Genomic DNA, 10,514 nt, shown 5'->3' on the forward strand with positions numbered 1-10,514 from the left:
GTGTCAGCTATTGGCTACCTACACTTTGAATATCGCAGGCCTGGAAGCTCACCGTTTCCTCTACTAATGGCACGTTTCATCTTTTCCACCTCTCCTCTGGGATTGGGTTCACTTGCTCATAACTTTATCATAAAGGGTTAACTTATGGACCTTATCTTATGCTTGTTCTTAGGAATTCTGGCCAGGAAAGTGCTCCTCAATGAGCCCTCGGTGTCTTTATTTTATATCTCAGCCATCTTCCTAGTCAATGAGCCCCCTAAAAGATTAATGTAGTTTGAACTTTTATGGAGGAATATCATTGTGCGCTGTCATATCGAGCACAAATGGCGCTGCAGTCACAGCTCAGTAATATTCCAGCATATTATTTCCAAGGCATTTGAAAGCTTAAAGAATTATTGAAGGGCATTCTGTAATCATCTGATAATAAGGCGGAGAGCACTGCTGTCTACATATGATCTCAGCAAATGGAATCTCTGATAATTTCAGTGCACAGAGCGAAATAGTTGTGATAGTAACCCTGACAAACTACCCTACTGGAGGAAAAAGGCGAGATACGTTTTGATAAGACTTTCAAAAAGTATTGAATAGGAAGCCCAAGGAATTGATGGAGAAGTGTTGAGAAACTGTCTTCTCACACCCAACATGTGCCCTTGATCCTGTGGCAGGAGGTCACAGTCTTCTCTTGCCCGCTATGTGTCTGCAGAAGCTGTCAAGCTGCCTAGGATTCTGTCGCCTAATGAGGACATTGGGCATGATGAAGAAGAATGAAAGAATTAATACCATTCATGGAAAACCATAATCACAGCAAAACTCAAGTATTTGATGAGAACACGTCCTTACTTCTAAAGCTCTCTAAAGAGTGCAGATGAAACTACTTTGATTTCTTTTTAACATTTAAATTTACAGACATATTTGAAAGGATAAAGTGGCCTTTTTGTTCTCAGCAGCAGTTAAAGGTTTCTGGATGTGTGTTAATCAGAGGAGGAGGGGGAGACAGAGAAGAAGAGAGGGAGAAAGGGAGGGAGCAGGAGAGAGAGAGACAGAGTCCTGCTGTCACAAGTGTTCCCACTCCACCTCCAGCTCTGGCCAGACTTCTCTATGGAATTACCCACCCTCCGCAGCTGTGGCATTTCCATCTCTGGGTTATGAGAACCCTGGGAGAAGAGATGGATCTTATCTTCCATCTCCAGAGTATGGAAGGTATATGCCATTTTGGGAACTAGCTTATTCAAGACACATCGCTGCTTTTTCTGCTTATTGGACAGGATTCTCTAGAATTACAATTGCGCTATGGAGATGTTTTGAGAATACTCAATTATTTGTGATAGTGGCTGCTCTCCTGTGCTCTGTTTGCTAGTGACTACTGTACTGTTCTTTTTTGGAGCATTCTGCTGTCTGTTCTTTGTCTCCAGTGACCAAACAATGGCAACCTGGCAGCAGAAGGCCCCTGGCTATTTTTTGGGCACCATCTCTTAGTTTATTTTCCATTGCTATGATAAAAAAAAAAATCTGACAAAGAACAAAATGATGACTTAAGGAAGAAAGGATTTACTTCAGCTCACAGTTGAAGGTACAGTCCACCGTATCAGTAAGTCCACACTGCAGGACCCTAAAGCTTATGGTGATATCACATCCCCTATCTGGAAGCAGAGAGGGAGGAAAGCACTGTGGCTCCTGGTGCTCCGTCTTTACAGAATCCTGGTCAAGGGACAGGTATCACTCACCATGGCCTGGTCTTCCCACACCAATTGATTCAAGAGTTCATTCCAGACATTCCCAGAGCCCATCTCTCAGGTAAGTCTAGATTCTGTCAAACTGACAGGTAACCATAACCCTAACCATCACCATCTCTGTGATTTATTAGGGGAATGAGTAACTATTTCAGGAAAAAAAAAATCGGTGTCTCCCAGGATTTGGGAAAGCAGTGAACAGTCCATGCTGATCACAAAGCTTTTTAAACTTTGGTCTGAGTACAAACGAGGTGTGAACTAAGAAGTACACAAAGGCCAGGATAGCTTATGTGGCCACTGGTGACACAATGGCATGTCAAAGCTTCATTTTAGAATTCTAAAACGGGCCAGGAAACAGCTCAGTGAGTCAAGTGCTGGGCACCAAATCTGAAGACCTGAGTTCAACCTTCAGTACTCTCTGGAAAGAGAAAACTGACTCCCAAAAGTAGTTGTGTGGCTTCCACATTCATGTGCACAAATAAATAAATTCAAAAAAATATTAAGCAATGCACTTTACTGATACTCCTAAAGCACGGAAATCGCATTGTATTTAGTGCCTTGTATATAAGACCATTTTATTCTTGAGTATCTTACTCCTCTCCATAACTTTCTATACTGATTTCAAACAAGCCACATTTTCTACTCCCCTGCCTGTGTCCCTCTTTAGGTGGACCAGTGGCCCAGGCTCAATCCTAGCACCAATGTGATGGATCACAGGCACCTGTAACCCCAGTTCCAGGTGATCTGACATTCTCTTCTGATCTCTGTCAGCAAGCATGCATGTGGTACACAGAAATACATGTAAGCAAACACCCATCCAAGAAAGAGATAGAAATGAATACGTCTTCTCAAAAAATAGTATAAAAATGGAAGAGGGAATCCTGGTCGTAATAATACCCTCATCTTAGCCAACATCACCATCATCACCAAACATCACCAACATTATTGTCTGGGTTTATTTTGAGACAAGGTCTCCACTCTCTAGCTGCCCTGAAACTCATGATATAGCCCAGGTTAAGCTTAGAATCTATTGTGATCCTCCTGTCTCTGCCTTACCAATGCTGGGATTAAAAATATAAACTGACATAGGGTGTGGTGGTACACACCTTTAATCCCAATGCCTGGGAGGCAAAGGTATATTGACCTTTGTGACTTCAAGGGGCAGAGGTAGATTGACCTCTGTGACTTCAAGGTGTGGTAGTGCACACCTTTAATCCCAATGCCTGGGAGGCAGGGACAGACAAATCTCTGTGAGTTCAAGGTGTGGTAGCATACACCTTTAATCCCAGCACTGGGGAGGCAGAGACAGGAGGATCTCTGTGAGTTCAAGGACAGCCTGGTCTACAGAGTTATTCCAGGACAAAGATATATACAGAGAACCTGTCTCAAAAAGCCAAAAGTAAAAATAAAAGAAATAGAGGTTAAAATAAAGCCACATAGAGATGGAAAATACACAGAGAATCTTGATATTGTGTGCTATTATGCTCTCTTTGAATTGTTTGAATGCTGAGGAAGGAGCAACAGCTGCTAAAGGACTGTTGTTTATAAATACTCCTGAACTAACCCAAGATAGGTATTTTGAAAATACCTTGGCTTCAAAACTGAAGTCAAAAGGTTTGTTACTTTGGAGAAGAGATTTTGCTTTTCAACATGTAAGCTGTCACACTGAGAAAGGTACTGAGCCCATGTGGCTAACATAGATAAGGATAATGGGGTAACATAAGTTATAAGAGCTAATAAGTAGCCTGACCTAATGGACCAATCAGCTTTATAACTTAAAGAGATCTCTGTGTAATTGATTTCTCTTTGGGATTTGCTGGTTGTGGGGTACCGGGCGGGACGGAAACCCCAACAAGCCGGCCCCCTCATGTTACAAGCTACCATACTCAGCTTTTGAGATCAGTAAACCTCTAAACCAAGCCCTAAACCTGACTCAGCTTTGTTTCTCAGAGACAGAAAATTATCAATGTGTTTCATTATAGGAAATAAGGCAGGTTTTCAACTATCTGTACCAACAAAATTTACTATCAGCTACACAGATGCAGAAAAGAAAAAAACTGATTATATCTGTGAAAACACAAATCAAGAGATACACTGTTAGCAGTAGAGTGACCAAAACTAGGAATGAATGGAGAAGCTCTATAGAACCCCACTAGCCCGTAAACTGCAAGAGGGGGCCCACAGGCTGTAAGAATGGGAGAATGGAGAAGAATGTTGTGAAAGTCTGCCCTCTTGTCAGAACATGTCTGCCACACTCATGAGGCACACAGCTGCGGTTACCTGCACAAGACCTACACAAGATCAAGTCAACAAGATCAGTCAGGCAACAGGTAGCACTGATTGGTTAAGTCAAGGGGAAACATGGCGGAGGAAGACAGCTTGTTGGAGGGAGCTTGAAAGAGTGACAGCGGGAAGTTGGGGTAGATGCGATCAACATCCATTGCATATATGTAGGAAACTGTCGAAGAACAGGTAAAAAGATACTCTAAAAGGAAAATTAAAAATGCATTTTTAGAGATCAAATAAAAGCATTTGCGAGGGTGACTTTAATTATATATAATATTTTTCACCAGGCCACCTGTAGGCCCATATTTCTTTATGGTGTAGCAACCAGGCTCTGAAGCCATTGGGCTGATCCAAAGTGATCACGTAGCCCTGCAGACAGCCTGTCTCTGCTTGACTAAGGTCAGGATGTTGGCTTCTCCCTTTCTTTGTAATTTAGAGGATGCCTTATAGAGATGCTAATTCAGGCCTACGTGACAGCTAGCGTACACAGCAGACAAGTAGATAAGGACGGACGTGACAAAAGGTTACCTTTTGTCTCCTGGTTACCTAGGAGACAGTATGATGATGTATTTTCCCACCTAGTTTATGTATTGGTATGAAAGATGTCTGGAGAATAAACGCAGGGATCTTTGGGAGATCTTCAGGGGAGATCTTCAGGAGGAAGAAGCCTGAGATGCTCTTTTTTGTAATAATGGTGTAAGTTGTGTCTAGTTATTCCTTGTGCCTCCGTACCAGTCCAGTTAGGGAAATAGATATCTGTGTTGGAACCTCACGGGCTCCAACAGTCACCCAGGTTCTATGACAAATGGGCAAGTAGATAACTTAGAGCAACACACAATGCCGTCTTTCAGGCTCTGCCTGCAAAACTGCCTGATTATTTAGTGTTATATTCTGCCTCCAAACAAAACAGGAACTGAGAACTAGGCATAATTTTCTCTTTCATTCAGGGTCCAAACAACAGACTGCAAGAACTTAATTTCTAGTCTCTTGACAAAGAGTTGAGGGCTGTCAGCTCTCAATATCTTAAGCATTTCAGTCAAGTGACGGCAGGCGCTGTAGGAGTGGGAATTGTGCTGCCTTTGGCTTTGTTGGGTTTTGTTGTAATAACTGCAAGATGTCTTAATGTTCATAGACTGTCCTCAGAGAATGTCTACAGGTGCTCCTTGGCTGTGACAGTCCAGGACTGGCTCCAGAACAAGAATCTCCAAGGGCCTCACTTGGAGCAGTTGCAGTCCTGGGGAGATCAGCGAGCACCAAGGAACACTTGGGAATTGTGTCCTGAGATGCTGCTTTGAGAGAGATGTGACAAGATTAAAAGAATGGCTTGTGACAAAGGTAACTTGAGGCAAGGGGATCAACGCTGTCCATGGTGCTAGAGGGAGGACTTTGCAATTCATTACAGGGCTTGAAGGAAGGGGAGCAGTGCGGTAGTGAGTGACATTCTAAGATGGCTCCCTCCTCCCTCCACCTCTACACACACCTAGTACAGCCCACAGTAGTATCAGGTAAATGGATTGTTCTGCCATAATTCAATTGTGTTAGATAGCTCAAGCAACTCTAAGAAAGGAAGACACAATCCAATGACCAGGGAACTTTACAGTTGGACACTCCTCTGTCTGGCAACACCAGAGGAAATTCAAAATGTGGAATGTGAAAAGACTCAGTTCACCACTTCAGGCCTGAGGATGAAGGACTACAGGCCAGGGAGTGTGTATAGAACCTGAGAGCTAAGAACAGGCATGCTTGACAAGTAAGGACATGAAGTCATAGGCCTGTAATTGTAAACGTTCAAGCCTACTAGATACCCAAGTGCGCTTAGAGGCTGATTTACCCACAAGTCTCCAGACAAAAACTCGGATAACTACACCTTGATTTCCACTATGGGTCCGTCTGAGCAGCGAGCCCAGCTCTCCCTCACTAGACTTCTAGCCTACTTCTGCTGAACTAGGGACATCCAAAGAAATATGACAAATCAATTGCTACTCTTGCATCCCTCTAACCTTGTACATGGGTGTGTACCACCACACCTGGCAATATGTTATTTTTAACAGCACTTTTATATTCATATCAAAACTGGATGAAAAATACAAGAGGTGCCCTAAATCCCCTGCCCCACATGCATAGCCTAACCCAAGTTCCCAGGGTGATATGTTGGCACATCGGTATTACCTGAAGTCTACAGTTTAGATTAAGGGTCACATCGATACTGTGCATGATGTGAATTTAGACAAATGTCATGTATTTGCCATTATAGATTCATCCTGAAAAACCACACTGCCCGAAACATGTGCTATGTTCCTCCTACTCCTCTGGAAACCACTGAGTGTTGTTGTTATTATTTTCATTCGTTCTTTTGGTGCCTCCCATAGCTTTGCTTTTCTGAAATGTCACCTTCTTGGAATCGCATAGTATCTGGCCTTTTCAAATTGATTTGTCACTTAGTGATGCTCCTCCACATCTTCTGTAGTTGATAACGTATTTCTTTTGAAAGATGAATCATGCTTTATAATCTAGTTGTACTTGTAGAAAGACATTTCGGTCACTTTCAAGTCTGGACACTAAAGAATAAGGTTGTTCCTTCCAGGCAGTTGGTGGCACATGATTTAATCCCAGAACTCAGGAGGCAGAGGCAGGTGGATCTCTGAGTTGAATGTGGTCTAGAGATCAAGTTCCAGGACAGCCAGGACTATACAGAGAAACCTTGTCTTCAAAAACAAAAACAAAACAACAACAAAAAGAATAAAGTTGTTCCATAGCCAGGTGGTAGTGGTGCACACCGTTAATCCCAGCACTCAGGAGGCAGAGAAAGTGGATTTCTATGAGTCTGAGGACAACCTGATCTACAGAGTGGGTTCCAGGACAGCCAGGGCTATAGAGAGAGACCCTGTCTCAAATAAACCAAAACAAGTGAAGAGAAAAATTGTTGTGGCAGTCTTCACTCCCACCAGCGTGAATTCCCGGTTCTCTGCACTTTCACCAGCATTTGGCATTGTCAGTTGGGTCATCCTCACAGGAGTCTCGTCGCCTCTCACGGTTATTGTCTCTCCCGATGTGATGTAGATCGTGTGGCACTGGCTTGTATATTTCTGAACCATCTATGGGAACTACTGAGCTTATGTTCCAATCATTTGTCCACATACTGCGTGGGTTCTGAATGAGCTACCAAGTCTTGTTGGATCTTCATGTATTTTGGATAACTGTCCTTCACTACATCATCTGTTGCAAATGTTTTCTCTTCGCCTGTAGCTTGCCTTCTAATTTTCCAGACACCACCTTTCCCAGGACAGGAGTGTTGCATTTTAATGAAGCCTGATTTGTCAATGTCTATCTCATGGACTTGTACCTTAGGTTTGCTGTTCAGAAAGTCATCCTGAAGGTTAGCAAGGATTCTCTCTCATCTCTTATTTTCTAGGAGTTTGATAGTTCTGTGTATTATCCTATGAGCCATTTTGAGTTCATTTTCATGATGGATATAAATTCTGTGTCTAGATTTATTTTTGTATGTGGTGTCCAGTGATGCTGGCACCATTGTTGAAGCACCAATTTTTTTTTCATTCCCCTACCAACTTTTATTGGAAGCTGACTGCCAATATGTTAATGCACAATTGTTCCTAACAATAATAATAAATCTCCCTAGGACCCATGATGTGGTCGTTTCGCATAAAGACTAAGCGATAGTGTTGTTTTTATTCATTCCTCTCGGAACTGCTCTGGGAGCTGAATTAGTATCATGGCCTCGTTTACAGCTAAAAAGCTGAAATGATGCAAAGGAGGAAAGCTGCCTTGCTCACCCACAGCAGGGTGAGAATTCACATCTGCTGACCTGAACCATGTCCTCTGCTGGGTTCCTACTGTGGGAGCATTACCTCTTCTCGCCGCTATTTAGAAAGCAATAATCAGACAGCACACTGGAGCCATTTGGTCTTGGATTAAGAACATGGCCAAGGAGTTTAATTTTCAAAAGTAATCTTCCTAGGACCGGAGAGATGGCCCATGGTTAAGAGTACTCACTGTCTTAGGAGGAGAGCAGAGTTCACACACCCCAGCACCCATATCAGGAAGCTCACGAACAGTAACGGCAGCTCTTCGAGATCTGACACCCTCTTCTGACCTCCATAAACACCTACACAAAATACTATTATAAATATTGTAACTAATAATTGTAATATAATAATAAGGAAGTTGACAGATGGCTCAACTGTTAAAGGAGCTTATCATCCTCCCAGAGGACCCAAGTTCAGATCCCAGCACCCACAACTGTCAGTTCAGAACCGTCATCTATAACTCCAGCTCCTGGGGATCCAGTGCCCTCTTCTGGTTCTTCCCACATACATGGCATACACTCGTACAAATAAACACATACATAAACACAAATAACAATTCTTAATAAAATTCTTTTAAAATAATGATGATGATGATAGTGATGATGATCTTCCATAAATCAAGCTGAGAAGGAGTCAAGTTAATCACAAGGACTGCAAAGACAATAATAGTTTAAAAAGACCTATTTTTAAACTATTTTAAACTATTAAAAAGACCTATTTTTAAACTATTTTAAAATAGTTAAATATTTTTTAACTATTTAAAAAGACCACATTCCTCTTTAGGAATAGAAACCTCTCATAGTATCAAGTGTTGTATCACAAAAACCTAATAAGTAATGTTTACTTTCTGGCCTTTCATGTTCTAAGCTGTGATCCTGGATTATAGAGGTGAAGGGAATGCACATCTCCGCTGACTATTCTCATTCCTCTGCACAGAGTTCTCCAAAAAAAAGTGAAAAAGGAAAGATTCTGAGTTGTGGGAAATTTGGCAAGTATTTGAATCAAACAAATACATGTTAATTCCAGAATGAAAGATGGTGCAAAGCCACTTCGGTGGCACAAATTTAAATATCAGTTAAGCATCTTAAATGTAGGTAAAGGTCTCTTCCCAAAACGCTTGGGAATCAGAATGGTTTGGAATTTTAGACTTTCTTCAGCTTTTTTAAGATGTGCATGTGCTAAATGAGATCTCATGAGTCTCGTATCTAAGCACGAAATTCAGTTTCATTCCACATGTACCTTCTAGGCTTAGCCTGAAGGTCATTTCTTACTGTGTATGAATGTTCCCTGCATTTATATACACCCCAAATGTGTAGTGCCTATAAAAGCCAGAAGAGGGCAGTAACTCCCCAGGAGCTAGAGCTATCAAAGGTTGTGAGCCACTGTATAGGAGCCATAAACTGAACGCAAAGATCTCTTGCTCCTAACTGCTGATCCATGTGTTTTTAGCCCCCGAAGGCAAGGTCACACAATAACTCAAATGTCAATCACAAAGTTATAAAGGCGTGTATAATCAGTGGGCATTCAGTCCATGCCCACTTACTCACCTACAATCAATACAGAGATCAGCAACAGGAATGAAGTCTTTATCTCTGTAATTCTTAGAAGTTCACATTTATGATGAATTCCTTAGGTTTGGAAAACACTGTGACCTTTGCTTTTCCTCTGAACTGTTAACCAATGAGTGTTCAGCTGCAGGGCTCCTCACACACTGGTCTCTTCTAAATTAAGGCAAATGACATAGATACCTTTGGGTGTGTGGGGGGTGGAAAGAGAAAGGAAGGTTTTCTATGTATCCCAGGTTTATCTTGAACTCACTATTACCCCAAACTGGCCTAGACTCAAGGCAATCCTAAGTACCATTAGCGCAGGGATTACACTATGTACCACCATGGCCAGCTGCTACTTCCATTTGTTTTATATAAGTATTTTCTTAAGTGTGCCCTCGAGAAAGTTCATTGGACAGTATCTCTGTGTGATGCATCTGCCATCTAGTAGACATGTAGGAGGCTAGAGATAATCAAGTTAAACAGATTCTTCTAAGTTGGGACATTTTACAGTCTTTAATGTTCAAAGGTCCATCACAAACTGCTCAAAAGACAGTGTGCCATGAGATGCTGAGCAGAGTTCACGGGGTTTTGGTGTGCTGCTCTGGATGGCTTATATCCTTAAGAACAACTCAAAGACATGCCAAATGTCGATAGGCACCTCATGGGCAGTTGTTCTCTGGGTTTGGGCCAGCTGTGGATTTTTGCAGTGATCTCCATCTGCTGCAAAAAAGGTGATCTCCATCACCTTTCTTTGGTGAGGGGTTGAGAGCTTCTTATTCGTTGTAATGAGCACAGAAAAAAACAATGCCTTTTAGACATGTAAAAATAGTCTAGTCAGGACCCCCACTACACCCAAGGCTGTATCTGGTAAGCAGAACTTAGTGACATCTTTCACTCAGGATAGTCAAACATAGTCCTAGACCCCATGACGGCCAGTATATTAGCAGAGACCAAGAGCAATGGCCCTGCTTTGCACATCTGGAGAGACACCACCCTGATCTGCCCTGTGGCTAGGCAGTCTCCCCTAGGATCCTGAGCCTCGACTCAGAGACTTCTGTTAGAGAGTGGAGCTGACCTTTAGCTAAGATCCACCACACAGATGAGCAGCCTTGGGGGAGACAGAC

This window comes from Myodes glareolus, chromosome 16, assembly GCF_982192425.1.
Source record: "Myodes glareolus chromosome 16, mMyoGla1.1, whole genome shotgun sequence".
In the NCBI taxonomy this organism is placed as follows: Eukaryota; Metazoa; Chordata; class Mammalia; order Rodentia; family Cricetidae; genus Myodes; species Myodes glareolus.